Source organism: Oryctolagus cuniculus, chromosome 1 (genome assembly GCF_051225735.1).
Source record: "Oryctolagus cuniculus isolate XC-2025 breed Fujian yellow rabbit chromosome 1, ASM5122573v1, whole genome shotgun sequence".
Taxonomy (NCBI): Eukaryota; Metazoa; Chordata; class Mammalia; order Lagomorpha; family Leporidae; genus Oryctolagus; species Oryctolagus cuniculus.
The window spans coordinates 109,044,175-109,062,034 of NC_142867.1; the positions used below are offsets into that span (position 1 = coordinate 109,044,175).

At 41.8% G+C, this 17,860-nt stretch overlaps 1 protein-coding gene across 8 annotated transcripts in view; it reads right to left on the reverse strand.

The window, feature by feature from the left end:
• Nucleotides 1-17,860, reverse strand: part of SIK3 (SIK family kinase 3) — a 243,407-nt gene that overhangs the window by 154,805 nt on the left and 70,742 nt on the right. The gene's annotated exons all lie outside the window — the stretch shown is intronic.

Genomic DNA, 17,860 nt, shown 5'->3' on the forward strand with positions numbered 1-17,860 from the left:
CCAAATGGCCACAACAGCTGGAGCTATGCTGATCCGAAGCCAGGAGCCAGGAGCCTCCTCTGGGTCCCCGACGCGGGTGCAGGGGCCCAAGGACCTAGGCCATCCTCCACTGCTTTCCCAGGCCATAGCAGAGAGCTGGATCGGAAGTGGAGCAGCCAGGACTCAAACCGGTGCCCATACAGTACGCCAGCACTGCAGGCGGTGGCCTTACCCGATATGCCACAGCGCTAGCCCTTCCATTACATCTTCACAGCTGCCCACTCCAGGGGCTAACAATCATGCTACAGTACATAATAACTCTGATTTAGACTTAGAAATCTGACATTAGGTAAACTCTAAGAGTTTAGAATGTAAGTTTACTGCACTGTAAAGTTGTTCAACTTTCTTCACTTAAATAATGCATACTGCGTTCCTTTTGATACACTTCAGTACCTGAAAACATCACTTTTGGAAAATAAAATAGAAAGATATTTGGCAAATAGAAAACTTAGTGTTAAAAATTAAAAGAGAGGGAAATGTGATAAAAAGACTAATTTTGAAGAAAATTTCTGAAATAGAGCCATAAAATCTTGATTTATTCCAAAACAAGTAGGTAATTTGGCTCTCAAGCATAAATGATTGCTACAGAAAAATAAACTAATATTTATGTTATGCAAAGTACTTTTATTCTGATTTAATCCCCCCCAAAAATCCCATCTGCAACTGAGGAACCTAAACATTAAGTAATTCAGCCAACATCAAGCTAGAATTTGAACCTAAGACTTTCTATTACCAAACTCTATACTCTTTCTATTAAAAGTTCCCAAGCTCACAAATTTGTTAATATAAAAGCAAAGGAGAAAAAAACAGAAAAGGGGAAACTTCTAAACTACAAGAAAAAAAACTTAAATTCCCATATAAAGAAGTCAAAACCAAAATTCAATCAAGCACATAAGATACTATCTATATATTTGATTAAAAGTTTTCCCTACAGAGAATGACAATGTTGTTTCTTTCTCAAACTGAAAACACTTCAAAATCATATTGGGAAAGGATTTAATTCTACATAGTTAAGACAGATAGGGGCCAGTGCTGTGGCACAGTAGGTTGATCCTATACCTGCGGCGCCGGCATCCCATATGGGCGCCAGTTCTAGTTCTGGCTGCTCCTCTTCAGATCCAGCTCTCTGCTGTGGCCTGGGAAAGCAGTAGAAGATAGTCCAAGTGCTTGGGCCCCTGCACCCTCATGGGAGACCAGGAGGAAGCACCTGGCTCCTGGCTTTGATAGGCACAGCTCTGGCCACTGTGGCCACTTGGGGAGTGAACCAACGGAAGGAAGACCTTTCTCTCTGTCTCTCCCTCTCATTGTCTGTAACTCTACCTCTTAAATGGGAAAAAAAAAAAAAAAAAAAGACAGAAAATTAAAAGGGTACTTGAATAATTGGGGAGGCATTTGGCACAGCAGTTAAGCCACTTCTTTGGATACCCATATCCCATATTAGAGTGCCTAGGCTGGAAGTGTGGCTCCATGTTCCCAATTCAGCTTCCTGCTAATTCACATCATGGAGGCAGCAGATAATGGTTCAAATACCTGGGTTCCTGACACCCCCACACGGGAGACCCAAATTGAGTTTCCTTCTAGTCCTCTGGCTTTGGCCTAACCCAACCCTAGTTGCTGCAGGCATTTGGGAGTGAGAAGAAGCATCTCTCTCTGTCTCTTGTATCTGTGACTTTCAAATTAATAAATAAAATTTTTTTACAAAAATAAAAGAAAACATTTTGGTTAACTAAATGAAAAATTCAATCCAGAAAACACAGGGTACTTGAAAAGCTCATGGAAAGGGGCCAGCACTGTGGCACAGTGAGTTAAGCTGCTGCTTGCAATGCTGGCACATCATCAGTTGAGTCCCAGACGCTCCACTTCTGATCCAGTTCCCTACTAACATGCTTGCGAAAGCAGTAGTAGATGGCTCAAGTACTTGGGCCACCTGCACCCATGAGGGGACCTGCAGATGATGCTCTTGGATCTTGGCTTTACCATGGCCCAGCCCCAGCTGTTATGGCCATTTGGGAAGTGAGCCAGCAGATGGAAGATCTCTCTAATAAATAAATAAATCTAAAAAAAAATTTCATAGAAAAATAGAATTAAGAGGTAAGTTTACTTTAGTATAAAAAATTTTTGAAATTCATGCATAGTTTTTTCATAGTAATATTTTCCACAAACTTTTTTGAAGACTCATCACAGTTGTGGACTGTAAATCAGACGACTAAATCACAAATAGCCTTATATTTGGTAACATTACTTTCTTGAAGCATTCATTGTATGAGTCTGTAAGTACACAAAGTACACAAAGCAACCCAGAAAAAAATTATTCCAAAATTAGACCAACTAAATGTAGGAAGATAAAGGTACAGTTTGCATTTTTAAGAAACTATGATGCACAGTCAATAATTGCTCCAAACGTTAACCATTTCATAAATACCACGAACGTCACAATTGCTCAATGGGTCAAAGAACACTTTATTAGTATCCTATAACAAATAGACCAAACCAACATACCTTACAATTGACTTACTGGGTACTCAACTACTTAAAAAAAATTTCATACAACTACTTTGTTTTATGCTGACATTGTACCATTCTTCTTTTTGTTAAACCTCGAGATCACTTACCAATCTCACACAACTATACCACTAAAGTCCTTGTAATGATGATGTATTGTGTGGGAAATATATTTTGATTAGTTAAAATAACACAAATGACAACATCTGTTCATCCCCCATGGAGGTTGATGCAGCTACACAGTGACAAAGATCATAGAAACTGCAAAACATGGCAAAAGGATGGGTGGGGTTGTCAGGTAAGCAAAACCTTTCCTACCTGGAGTGAAAACTTTGACAGTTACTCCAGACATGGAGAAAACTGCTAAGCCAGAGACAAGAAAACTAGGTTGTTGTGTTCACCTGAGCAATTCAAGGCCTTCTAAGGATACTACAATCTTTTTTTTTTTCCTTCTGCTAAACGATCTTTTTTCCGTTCCCTCAGACTATACCCATTACATCAGCAGGGCTGTTCCAGCTTACTGTGGAACTCTTCTCTGCTGACATATTAAATTATATGCCAAGCACACTCCATTCCCTGTCCCCAAGGCCACTGTCCTCTTTAATTTCTTCTTTGATTTTTTTTAAACTTGAGAGGCAGAGAGAGAACGAGAGAGCGAGCTTTTATCCAGTGGCGTTCACTCCCCAACTGCCCAAAATGGCCAGGATTGGGCCATGCCAAAGCCAGGAACTCGGGACTCAATCTGGGTCTCCCACATATAGCAAGGACCCAATTACTGGAGCTATGATCATTGCCACACAGGTCTACATTAGCAGAAAGCTGGAGCCAGAAGCCAAAGCCAGGTGCTAAACCCAGGTACTCAGATATCAGGCAGCGATGTCTTTAACCGGCATTTTAACTGGGCTAAACGTCTGCTCCCTTTTCTGCATTTAAAGGCTGTTCCTCTAGAGGAAGCCTTCATTCCTCGCTTCATTTAAATGACATTACAGGGGGGCTGTCGCTGTGGCTTAGTGGATTAAGCTTCCACTTGCAGCACTGGTTTGTGTCCCAGCTGCTCCTCTCTGTTGGTGGCCAGGGAAGGCAGTGGAAGATATCCAGAGTTCTTGGTCCCAACACCTGCATGGGAGACCCAGAAGAAGCCCCTGGCTCTTGCCTTCAGATTGGCCCAGCTCCAGCTGTTGCAGCCATTTCGGGAGTGAACCAGTGGATGGAAGACTGACCTCTCTGTCTCTCCCTCTCTCTGTCTATAACTTTGCCACTCAAATAAATAAATAAATAAATAAAACCTCCCAGGTGCTCCTGGCCCTGGCTCCTGACTACAGCTTCCTAATAATGTACTTCCTGGTGATGACTCAAGTGATTGGATCCCTGTCATTCATGTGGGAGAACTGGACTGACTTCCCAGCTCCCAACTTCAAACCACCCTAGTCCTGGCTGATGGGGACATTTGGGGAGTGAACTAGCAGGTGGGAGCACCCTTTCTCACTCTCCCTCCCTCTCTCTGGCTGTCTCTCCTCCCTCTCAAATGACACTAACTTTTTAAAAAAGGATTGTTGTTTAAGAATACACAAACACACACACACACTACTAACAAATACTATCTGAGATGAAATCTGAAATTTCCACAGCCCTCCAGTTTGTTCCCTTCAAATAGAAACTACAAAACTTCTGCAGAATGTTGATGTGTTGCAAATAGATTAGTCAGGCTAAACCACAATGGGGTAAGAAGGAGTAATAAAAAGGAAGGCAAACAGGGACTGTCTGAACTTGTACCTAATAGTATGGGTGCATTTTGATTACATTCCTAGGTTTTGGTTGAGTCATTGTTTTGTACCATGGAGAGAAATATTTCTGACCACTGTTACACATAATAATGAACTATTCTCAAGCAGTTTTCTAAAGAAATTACATAGAGAAAATCATTTCTTTCCCAGAATGAGAAATTCTGTTAAGTTTTGTTAGGTTTACAAAGAATTCAACGGCACTTATCAGCCAGTTTTTAGCACTGAGAGAAGCTGTTTGGGATTTACTGAGAATTCATTCACACACAAAATTTTGTAAGGTATTGTTTAAAAACTTTAATAAAATGAGGTTCCCGCTTGGTTGTCTATCACTACAATCTCTCTCTGATTATCGCTTAAATACCTTAAAAAAAGTTAATACCTTCAAGCACCAGACATCACTCTTTATACTTGAAAATACAGGACATCCTCAAGCAAGTCAATAGTCATTTCACAGAACTGGAATCTTCATGGCACCATCACACTTGCAGCTGTTAACTTTTCCCAAGGCGTTAAGTTTTTATGTTTTTTTTAAAGATTTTATTTATTTGAAAGGTAGGGTTAGACACACACAAACACACACAAAGAGAAAGTGTCTTCCAACCGATGGTTCACTCCCTAAATGGCCGCAATGGCCAGAGCTGGGCGGATCTGAAGCCAGGAGCCAGGAGCCAGGAGCTTCTTCCAGATCTCCCACATGGGTGCAGGGGCCCAGACACTTGGGCCATCCTCCACTGCTTTCCCAGGTGCATTAGCGGGCAGCTGGATTGGAAGTGGAGCAGCCAATACTCAAACCAGCACTCATATGGGATTCTGGCGCTGCAGGCAGTAGCTTAACCCATAGGCCACAACACCAGCACCCAGTTTTATCTTTAAAGGCCTTCATACATTAGCCTCAAACTACTTTCTCATCATCTTTTAATACTAAACTGATGCATTTACTGTCTCTAAAAAATGACTTGCACTATCATGTTTTCATATCTTTGCTTATGTCACTCTGTCAAGAATTGCCTCTTTCCCATTTTTCTCCCCACATATGAACAGACACTTCTGATCAATCCTTGCTAACACTGGCAGTCTTCCCTTCTCTCACTACTCTAGTCAGCCAAAGGTTTTCTGTCCCTGCTCACAATCTTTGTGGTCTTTGCCCAGATGACCCTATTCAACACTTAGTGAAACAAAGCTACAAATATTCTCTTTTTCATTGACTTGTAATATTTTGCAACTAGAAAAACCCTGTAAAATAATTAGAATAATAGGTTTCCAAGTTTTTTTTAATCACCAAAGATACTTTTGTTTTTAATATATTCCCCCGACACCTGCTTGTCACTCTTAGGCCTTTATGTTAAAAGTCTGCAGACAAAATTTTTAAAAACTTTGTGAACGGCCGGCGCCACGGCTCAATAGGCTAATCCTCCAAGTAGCAGCACTGGCACACCGGGTTCTAGTCCCAGTCGGGGCGCCGGATTCTTTCCCGGTTGCCCCTCTTCCAGGCCAACTCTCTGCTATGGCCCGGGAAGGCAGTGGAGGATGGCCCAAGTGCTTGGGCCCTGCATCCCATGGGAGACCAGGATAAGCACCTGGCTCCTGCCTTCAGATCAGCGCGGTATGCCGGCTGCAGTGCACCAGCCGTGGCGGCCATTGGAGGGTGAACCAACGGCAAAAGGAAGACCTTTCTCTCTCTCTCTCTCTCTCTCATTATCCACTCTGCCTGTAAAACAAACAAACAAACAAAAAAAAAAAAAAAAAAAACTTTGTGAACTAAGTTATGTTTATGAATAAACAAAATTTACTTGAAAAACAAAAAAGGATAAATTAAAGATTTATTGTAGGGGCCCGCATCATGATACAGCGGGTTAAAGTCCTGGCCTGAAGCACGAGCATCCCATATGGGCACCAGTTCTAGTCCCGGCTGCTCCTCTTCCAATCCAGCTCTCTGCTATGGCCTGGGAAAGCAGTAGAAGATGGCCCAAGTCCTTGGGCCCCATGCACAAATATGGGAGACCCGGAAGAAGCTCCTGGCTTTGGATCGGTGCAGCTCTGGCCCTTGCACCAGCGAATAGAAGAACTCTCTCTCTGTCTCTACCGTTCTCTCTGTAACTATTTGAAATAAATAATAAAAAGTTTAAAAAGTCTAAAAAAAAAAAAAAAAAGGACTTATTGTAGATCGAAGTTGCTCAAACTCAGATCCAACAGAGAAAGGATACAACTTCAGTTAACAGCAAAGATAACTGAAATTTTATTTAACCTGGGTAGTTTAATCATGAATACAAAAGCTATAATTATTCTCAGCTTTAGAAAAGCAAAACAGGCCCAGTGTTGGGGCATAGAGGGTAAAGCCACCTTTAATGCTGGCACCCCATATGGGGACTTGTTTGAGACCCAGCTGCTCCACTTCCGATCCAGCTCCCTGCTGCTAGTCTGGGAAAGGCAGCCCAGGAGTGCTTACGCCCTTGCTACCCACTGCTCGACTTCTGGTCCAGCTCCTGGCAAATGTGCCTGGGAAGGCAGTGAAAGATGGCCCAGGTGTTTGGGCACCTGCACTCATATGGGTGACCTGGAAGAAGCTGCTGGCTCCGGCCTTCAGCCTGCCCAGCCCTAGCCATTGTGGCCATATAGGGAGGGACCCAGCAGCTGGAAGTTCTCTCTCTCTCTATCTCTCTCTGACTTTCAAATAAATCTTTTTTTTAAAACAAGTATAACAAAATATAGTTTCCACTGTTATCTACTCAGACCTTATCTTATGATCTTACTTGAGAGAAATCAAAATTAAAAATCATTGAGTTAGGTCAATCTCCTGCAGTGCCAGCATCCCATATGGGGGGTGCCAGTTAGAGTCCTGGCTGCTCCACTTCTGATCCAGCTCTCTGCTGTGGCCTGGGAAAGCAGCAGAAGATGCCTCAAGTGCTTGGGCCCCTGCAGCTACATGGGAGACCCAGAGGAAGCTCCTGGCTCCTGACTTCAGATTGGACCAGCCCAGCTCAGGCCATTGTGGCCACTGTGAACCAGCAGATGGAAGACCCCTCTTTTCTTTCTCTCTGCCTCTACCTCTCTGTAGCTCTGCCTTTCAAATAAATAAGTAAATATTTTTTAAACATTAAAAATAAAGTAAAATTAAGAACCTGGGGACCAGCACTTGGTACACTAGTTAAGACTCTACTTGGGACACCCACATTCCATATCAGAATGCCTAGGATCAAGTCCTGCTTCCACTATGGATTCTAGCTGACTGCTAACACATACCCTGGGAGGCAGCACTAGATAGCTCAACTAGCTGGGTCCCTGCAACCCATGTGGGAGGCTTAGACTAAGTTCTTGGCTCCCAGCTTCAGCCTGCTCCAGTCCCAGCTGTTGCAGACATTTGGAAGTGAACCAGAGGATAGTGTTTGATCTCTCTCTCTCTCTCTCCCCCGCCCTCTCTTCAAATAAGTAAATGTTATTTTGAAAAAAAAAGTAAGAGTAAATAAAATTAGGAACTTATTTATCAAAAACCACCATAAACAGTGAAAAAGCAAGCTACCAAAAGAAACAAGATCTCTTGTAATAATTATGTACAACCAAGGGGAAAAAAGGCTTACATCCAAAATATATAAAGAACTACCACAGTCAATAATTAAATGTACAAACAACCAAACAGAAAAACCTGCAAAAATCTGAACATTTATGAAAAAGATAGTCCCATTTTAAAAATTAAAAAATACTTGTTACAAGTGAATGGAAGATTTGTTGTATTGGTACTCGTCTGTTTCCTGTCCTATCTTATCTATCTTATCTTATTTGAAAAGCAGAGAGAGATCTCCCATCTGGTAGTTCACTCTCCAAATGACTACAACAGCTGTGACTAGGCCAGGTCAAAGCTAGGAGCAAGGGACTCAGTCAAAGTCTACCACATGGGTGGAAAGGACCCAAGTACTTACGCCATCACCAATGGCCTCCTAAGGTGCACATTAGCAGGAAGCCCGAATCAGGAGCAGAGCTGGTACTTGAACCCCGTCAGCTAGATATGAGATGCAGGAATACTAAACAGCATTTTTACTACTAGGCCAAATAGTCTTCAACCATTTTTAAGACTGTAAAACACTGGTTTCAGTCTGTCTTGGGCCAAATTCACATTAATTCTGATTAATTTTGCTCAAAACTAATCATAAAGGTTTGACTTTAGGGGAACCAACAGCAAATTCTGTAGCTACAAAGTTTTCTAAATGATAATAACAGATTCCAGAAATGATATTTTCCAAATAAAAAAGTGACACGTTAGTCATTAAAGTTCAAAATGAAGATTATATCAAGAAACAATATTCTGAAATTGGCTGATAAGTAGTCAAAAGTGGGACAAATGAATTTAATTAAAAATTTTACATAAATTGCCTATCAACTTCTTTTTGAGGAAGAGAAACTACTAAGATGACTAAGATAAGCTTTGTTAATTTACACTTCAGATTTAACTAATCCAAATAAGAAATAATTGTGAATAAGAAGTATTAAAGTTCACAAAGTAATGCTTTTATGCCACATAAGTTTAAGACTAGACAAAAAGGTTAAGAAAAGAAGGGCAGGCATTATGGGGCAGTGAGTTAAGCCACCACTTGGGATGCCAGCATTCCATATCAGAGAGCCTAGTTCAAGTCCCAACTACTCCACTTCTGATCCAGTTTCCTGCTAATGCTTCTGCAAAGCAGCAGATAATGGCTCAAGTACTTGAGACTATATACTACCCCATGTAGATTATATACTATACCCACGTCCAAGATCCAGATGGAACTCCTGGCTTCTGGCTTCAACATGGACCATAGCTGACCATTGTGGACATTTAGGAAGTGCACCAGTGGGTGGAAGATTTCTTTCAATGTGTATGTGTGCATGGCCCTTTCTCTCTGTCACTCAGCCTTTCAAATAAATAAATAAATCTTTAAAAAATATATAAAAATCACTGAAGCAGTATTTTAAAAGATATTTTTTTATCACTTCATTAAATTCTGTCAAAGAATAAGGGGAAATTTGTTATTTGGAATGTAAGTGGTATTTTGCTCTCCAATGGACTGAATCAATTAAAGAAAAGCCTCATATGCCCCACACAACTCTTCAAGAGCACTGAAACTGCAGATCAGTTCTCTCATATAAGGCAAAGTAACATTAAGTTCCATCTCCCTTGACAGAAGACAGGGACAGATGAAAAAATCTGCAGGGGGCCAGTGCTGTGGCGCAGCTGGTTGAAGCCCTGGCCTGAAGCGCAGGCATCCCATATGGGCGCCGGTTCTACTCCTGGCTGCTCCTCTTCTGATCCAGCTCTCTGCTAAGGCCTGGGATAGCAGTGGAGAATGGCCTAGGTCCTTGGGCCCCTGCACCCACATGGGAGACCCGGAGGAGGCTCCTGACTCCTGCTTCAGATCGGCATGGCTCCAGCCATTGCAGCCATCTGGGGAATGAACCAGCGGATGGAAGACCTCTCTCTCTGTCTCTACCTCTCTCTCTCACTCTTTCAAATAAATAAAAGAAAAAAATCTGCAGGAATTTCATATCACATTTCCATCTTCTGTACTCATTCGTTTGTATTATTTTCCTGAAACCTTGCTCTCCAGAGCCATGTATTACCACTACTACCAGACATATACATCCATTAACCTGAAACTCAACTACCAACAAAAAATTAGGCTTAGATCAGTGAGGGTTAATTGATGTTTCTTCTTTCCTTAATATAAAATAAAAGTAGTTTTTCTAAGTGTACATGGATAATATTGAATAAACGTTATGTTCAACATTAGAAAAAAATCTCATGAAATCATTTTTAAAAACTAAAATCAGGGCCACAAAACAGAATCATTTTCTACCCCTAAATTTTCTTCAATAAAGGAGGAAATAAAACAATTTACTGATACCACTGCACCATAAGGGGCTACACTACTACTTGAAAGGGAATGGGAGTTCCAAGTTGTACCTTTCCCAAAGAAAAGTCCCAACTCAACCACATCAATTACTTCTGGCTAAAACAGAAACAAATATGTAAGAACAAACAACCTCCCAAACCAGGAGTGTGACTAGTAGGCTGAAACTATATAGTCATTTGTTCAGAAAAAGAAGTATAAAAGCCAACTTAGTTCCTATAAAGCACATGCCCTTGAGAGTAGGTCTTTCATGATCATTTGGGCAATTTCTACACAAGTAGAGAAAGCCTACTGCATGTGTAAAGAAAAATAAACATTAAACCTTCAGAACTATTTGCACAAAAGAAAAATGGAATCACAAGTCAGACTAGGGAAGACTGGTATTTATCAAAGTTCAACCACTCAGTACAAATTTGCTCCATCACCATGGCCACAGCTCATGGACAGAACTCCACTGCTTACACAGAATTTTCCAAACATTAACCAATGTCCATAACAGCCAGGTGAGATAACTAATGTTTTAAATATCTCTTTTTTTTTTTTTTTTTTTGGACAGGCAGAGTGGACAGTGAGAGAGAGACAGAGAGAAAGGTCTTCCTTTGCCAGTGGTTCACCCCCCACAAGCCGGCGCACCGTGCTGATCCGAAGCCAGGAGCCAGGTGCTTCTCCTGGTCTCCCATGGGTTACAGGGCCCAAGCACTTGGGCCATCCTCCACTGCACTCCCGGGCAACAGCAGAGAGCTGGACTGAAAGAGGAGCAACCGCGACAGAATCCGGCACCCTGACCAGGACTAGAACTCGGGGTGCCAGCGCTGCAGGCAGAGGATTAGCCTAGTGAGCCACGGCGCCGGCCAATGATGTTTTACAAATAAGGGGATGCAGCCTGGGAATACAAGAGGTGAGGACCTGACAGAGTCAGTGTTCTCTCTGCCTTTTTTTTTTTTTTTTTTTTTTTTTTTTTTGATATGCATACTACCAAAAGAAACTACTTGCTGCTTCTGTTGAGCTCTTTGATAAAGAAAGATGCTAGGCCAGCGCCGCAGCTCAATAGGCTAATCCTCTGCCTGCAGCGCTGGCACACCGGGTTCTAGTCCCAGTCAGGGTGCCGGATTCTGTCCCGGCTGCCCCTCTTCCAGGCCAGCTCTCTGCTGTGGCCAGGGAGTGCAGTGGAGGATGGCCCAGGTGCTTGGGCCCTGCACCCCATGGGAGACCAGGAGAAGTACCTGGCTCCTGCCATTGGATCAGCGCAGTGCGCCGGCCGCAGCGTGCCGGCCGCGGCGGCCATTGGAGGGTGAACCAACGGCAAAAAGGAAGACCTTTCTCTGTCTCTCTCACTGTCCACTCTGCCTGAAAGAAAGAAAGAAAGAAAGAAAGAAAGAAAGAAAGAAAGAAAGAAAGAAAGAAAGAAAGATGCTCTCAAGTTCACATATAAGGGATTATGTTTTAAGATGCAAAAGTCCAAAGCAAAGGTAGCATGGACACTTTGCTTACCATTGTCTTTGTCAACAATTACAAGAAATTCCATTAATGAATTAAGAAATCAGCTTTTAAGTAACATTCTACTAAAACTACAGGCCTGCCTACTAAAAAAAGCTTTAGTTTTAAATGTTTTACTTTATATTATTTATAGTACCAGTTGCTAGAGAAACAAATATCTAATTATTTTGTGTGTGGGTATATTAAAATCATTTTATCATACAAGCAAATGTGTCTGGAGGAGGTTGGCTAGAAACAGGTATGAATGACAAAATTTTGTCTTTTGATTAAGGTGATGGCTATTAATGATTCATTAAACATCACTGAACCATATACTTAATATCTATATGTTTTCTGCTGTGTAAGCTTCACCCAAAAATTACACAAGTCAAAGACAAGTATTTAATAGCCAAACCCTGTGTTAGGAAGTACTAAAGGTAAGCAACATATCACACAAAAAAAAGACAAAAAGTCCAGCTGAAAAAACTTGCTCTTTTTCATTTTGTCTACATTTCCAGCTTCTATGTACTAATTAAATCTTGAAGAATTAACTACCCATGGGACTTTCATAGCCTACACACAGTATAAAGGAAATGGTCTCAGGGTAGTGTGGACATGCCTGTGAGCACATAACCCACATTCAGCAACTAGAGATGCCCAAGGTACCAGACAAAGCTCAGCAAATCATCCCTGTATCAAAGGCATCATAGAAAGTCCTCCTATGATATCTGCTCAGATAGATTAATAGATGAAGAAATGGACTGAAATTGTACTGATAGCCACAAGACCCAAATTAGTCTCTCATGGTCATCAATAAGCTAGTTACCACATTGTGTAGGGCAATGGAGAAAATGTAAAATGATACAAATGTAAGTACTATCATAAATGGAAATTGCCACTATGACCTGCAAATAGAAGAGTAATCTGGACCAGCGCTGCGGCTCACTAGGCTAATCCTCCACCTAGCGGCGTCAGCACACCGGGTTCTAGTCCCAGTCGGGGCGCCGGATTCTGTCCCGGTTGCCCCTCTTCCAGGCCAGCTCTCTGCTGTGGCCCAGGAAGCCAGTGGAGGATGGCCCAAGTGCTTGGGCCCTGCAACCCATGGGAGACCAGGAGAAGCACCTGGTTCCTGCCTTCGGATCAGCGCAGTTTGCTGGCCGCAGCGCGCCAGCAGTGGCGGCCATTGGAGGGTGAACCAACAGCAAAGGAAGACCTTTCTCTCTCTCTCTCTCTCTCTCTCTCTCTCTCTCTCACTGTCCACTCTGCCTGTTAAAAAAAAAAAAAAAAAAAAAAAAAAAAAAAAAAAAAAAAGAGTAAACAGAAGAGTAATCTGGCCAGACAGGCCTACTTTGTTTGGAAGCAAATAAAATAACACCTTCACTCTAGAAGCAAAGAACTTCTGCTTGATAGGAATACCAGGTTTAACTATTGGCAGATTTCAGAAAACACAAAAGACACTCAAGACAACTAATGCAGGCTAAAGTACAACAGTTTCATGTTTTAAAATAACTCAGTCTAACTACAAAGTCAACCATTCTAACAGTCATTTTAAAAATGTACTACTCATGACCGGCGCCACGGCTCACTAGGCTAATCCTCCACCTAGCGGCGTCAGCACACCGGGTTCTAATCCCGGTCGGGGCGCCGGATTCTGTCCCGGTTGCCCCTCTTCCAGGCCAGCTCTCTGCTGTGGCCCAGGAAGCCAGTGAAGGATGGCCCAAGTGCTTGGGCCCTGCAACCCATGGGAGACCAGGAGAAGCACCTGGCTCCTGCCTTCGGATCAGCGCGGTGCGCCGGCCACAGTGGCCATTGGAGGGTGAACCAACGGCAAAGGAAGACCTTTCTCTCTGTCTCTCTCTCTCACTGTCCACTCTGCCTGTAAAAAAAAAAAAAAAAGAAAAGAAAAGAAAAGAAAAGAAAAGAAAAGAAAAGAAAAGAAAAGAAAAGAAAAGAAAAGAAAAGAATGTACTACTCACATTGGCTACTTAAACATTATTACTCATTGTTCATTTCTGATATTTTTTCTCTTTACTCCTAAAGACTACTTAAAACAGGCATTTAAACCAATAAGAATAAAGACTATCTTGGAAGATACGGCTTCAATAATGACCTATTACTGTAAACTGACATAAGGTGCAAACATCTATATATTTACCATTATCGCCATTTGATAATAATACCAAATTTTAAATAACTGAATGGCACTTCTCTGTAACAAGCCTTACATGGACAATAAAGAGAAGGCTGGTGACAGGAATTTAGTGCTCTAATATCTACCAGGTCTACAGCTGCTGAGCTACCTCTTTTGTCAATCTAAAATGAGTCACTGCCATTTTACCTATCCAAAGGGTGAGGTGAAAACAATGAAATTAGAAATCAAGTAGAGAAAATAAAGCCAGAGATGCCACTAAAATGTAGTGTGAATAACAGAAAAGAAAAACCAAATTAAGGCTGCCATATTTTACAAACTCTTAGGTTTAAATATGCCTTAGAAATCGTCTAATGCAATAATTTTCAAATGTTTTTTAAAAGATTATATTTATTTATTTGAAATGCAGCATTACAGACAGAAAGGAAGAGGGAGAGAGACAGAGAGATCTATCTGCTGGTTCACTCCAAGAAGGGTTCCAATAGCCAGGGCTAGGCCAGGCCAAAGGCAGGAGCAAAGAAACCCCATCCAGGTGTCCCAGCAGGGTGCAGGGACCCAGGCACTTGGGCCATCTGCTGCTGCTTTCTCAGAAACATTAGCAGGGAACTAGATTGGAGTGGAGTAGCCAGGACTACATGAGATGCCAGTGTTGCTGGCAGCAGCTTAACACACTAATACACTGTGCCACAATGCCAGCCTCTCAAAACATTTTTTTTTAAGATTTTATTTATTTACTTGAGAGGTAGAGTTACAGAGAAAGAAGAGACAGAGATGTTGGTCTTCCATCTGCTGGTTCACTCCCTGAATGTCTGCAACAGCCTGACCTGGGACAATCCAAAGCCAGGAGCCAGGAGCTTCTTACAGGTCTCCCATGTGGGTACAGGGGCCCAAACACTTAGGCCACTTTCCACTGCTTTACCAGGCCAACAACAGGGAGCTGAATAGGAAATAGAGCAGTCAGGACTCCAACTGGTATCCATACAGGATGCCAGAGCCACAGGCAGATCCTTAACCTACTACACCACAGCGCCATACCCTCAAAACATTTTTTTAAGTAGCTATGGAATCCGCTTCTCTTTAAAAAAAAAAGGGGGTGGGGGGGGACAGCACTGTGGCACAGTAGGCTAATCTTCCACCTGTGGCGCCAGCATCCCATATGGGCCCTGATTCGTGTCCTGGCTGCTCCACTTCTGATCCAGCTCCCTGCTACGATCTGGAAAAAGCAGTAGAAGATGGCCCACATGTTTGGGCCCCTGCCACACATGTGGGAGACCAGTATAGAGCTTCTGGCTCGTGGGCCATGGCTTCAGAAAGGCCGTTGCAGCCGTTTGGGGAGTGAACCAGCAGACAGAAGACCTGTCTGTCTCTTCCTCTCTCTGTCTGTGACTCTGCCTCTCAAATAAGTAAATAAATCTTTTAAAGAACAAAATAGTTTATATCAGATGACTTTCCACCCGCTGTTTCACCCCATCACACTAAATCATCCATCAGTAATAACAAAATCAAAAGACAATCTTCATTTGAATAATAATCACCACCTTACCGCAGTGTGTACACTCCAGTTAGTACTCAGGCTAATATGAAGGCCACTGTTGAGAATCCTAAGACTCTGGGTAAATATACCTTGAAAATCACTGATTCTCACTATTCCAACCTTTCATTTTACAACCAATGCCCATAAAAATAAAAACAAGTGCCAGTTTAGTATGATTGAAAAAAAAAAAAAACTATGGAATAAGAATAAATCCTGGTCCTGGCCTTTGCCACTTATGTGACCTTGAGCATATCTCTTAAATTTTTTGAGCTTTAGATTCCACATCATAAAATGGGAATAACTCTATTCATACCTTTGCTCAATATAAGATGACCAAATCTAAAATGTCATCTTCAATGTCTATAAAAGTGCTTGACATACTTCATAAATAAAAGTGTTATTATTTTTATTGCTAGATTATTATAGAGGATATGAATCAAGTGGAGAGCCACACCTGGAACTCCATTCACCTGAGCCTTTCCAAGGCTTTTTCTACTTCACACAGTGCTTGTGTTCCACACTAAGCCACTGATATCAACTTCTCAAACCTGAGTTTTACAGTAACCATTTTCATCAGAAAAAGAAGCTGTTCCATGCATAAAAGAAAATCTTTAAAATTATATAAATGAATGTAACTGCAAGGAACTTAGAGTTTATGCAAGAGAAAAAGGGAAGATATAGACAAAGGATATATTTGTATTCTGCAATATAATATAATAAACGTTCATTAAAGTACTAATAAAACAAATTTCAACATTCTGAGTTGACGCACACTATTGATATACTGAAGAAAAAGGAAAAAGGTCTACCTGAATAACTTGAGAGTACACATTTTTTAATTTTCATCAACCTGAAAGGCAGAGGAGGGTTCCACCCTCTGGTTTACTCCCTAAATGCCCAAAACAGCCAGAGTTGGACCTGGCTGAAGACAGAAGTCCAGAATTCCAACCAGGTCTCCACGTGGATGGCAGGGGCCCAAGCGCCACCTAAGGAATGGACCAGTGAATGGAAGATCTCTGTCTGTCTCTTCCTTTCTGTTACTCTTTCAAATAAATAAATATGCCTTAAAAAAAAAAAGTCTGAAAGAGGAGCCAACATTGTGCTTGACACTGGCATCCCATATGAGTGCAGGTTTGAGTCCCAGCTGTCCCATTTCTGATCCAGCTCCCTGCTAATGCACCTGGGAAAAGCAGTGGAAGATAGCTAAAGTACTTGGGTCCCTGACAGCTACAAGTTCCAGGCTCCTGGCTTCTGCCTGGCCCAGCCCAGCCCAGCCATTTGGGGAGTGAACCATCAGATGAAAGAACAGCTCTTCCCCCACCTCGAGTCTGTAATTCTGTCAAATAAATAAATCTGAAAGGGAAGGGGGGTCTTGAAGAAATAACACCAGTAAACCTCCATATCAAATATAAATCTAATCTGACAAGGTCACTTGACCTACAGATTATATATTGAAAGACTGACCAGAAGCAAGCATTTGGTGCTGTGGCTTAAGTTGCCTCTTGGGATACCTGCATCCTATATGAGAATGCCTGGTTTGCATTGCAGTTACTCTGTTTCCAACACAGCTTCCTGCTAATGTGCATCTGGGAGGGAGCAGATGGATAACTCAAGTACTCGAGTCCCTGGAGTTTCAAGCTCCTGGCTTTGGCCTGGTCCAGCACCAGCTGTTATGGGAATCTGGGGGAATGAACTAGCAGATGGAAGATCAGCAGATGGAAGATCTCTGTCTGTCTTGAGGAGGAGGGGGAGGAAGAGAGAGAATGTGTGAGTGTGAGTGTGTCTTTGTTGTTCAATTAAAAAAAAGTAAACAAATTTCTAAAAAATTTTAAATAACTGAATGGCACTTCTCTGTAACAAGCCTTACATGGACAATAAAGAGAAGGCTGGTGACAGGAATTTAGTGCTCTAATATCTACCAGGTCTACAGCTGCTGAGCTACCTCTTTTGTCAATCTAAAATGAGTCACTGCCATTTTACCTATCTAAAAGGTGAGGTGAAAACAATGAAATTAGAAATCAAGTAGAGAAAATAAAGCCAGAGATGCCACTAAAATGTAGTGTGAATAACAGAAAAGAAAAACATATTATTCAAAGAAATTCTAGGGCAAATGGAAAGCTTCTCAGCTGGAAAACACTACCAATGCAATTTTGTTTCAAAACATAAGAACTTTTTATAAAAAAAAAATCTGTGCTTATAAGCTCATGCATATTCATAAAGTGATTCATCTGCTAAGAAGATACAGTCATCCAGATGCAGTGAGAAAAGCTACAGCTTTAAATGCTCAATCTACCCATCAGACTTAAAGGTTACAGTAGCATTTCTTGAAAACATATTAGTCATCACATCTCAACTATACATTTCTGTAGAGAAAACAGAGCAGATCAGTAGTATACAGGTTTGTCCCTGATAATAGTTAACAAAAGTCAAACCACATTAGAAAATAACATGGAACTCTGTTAACATCTGCACGTTCATCATCCTGGAAATTTCACTT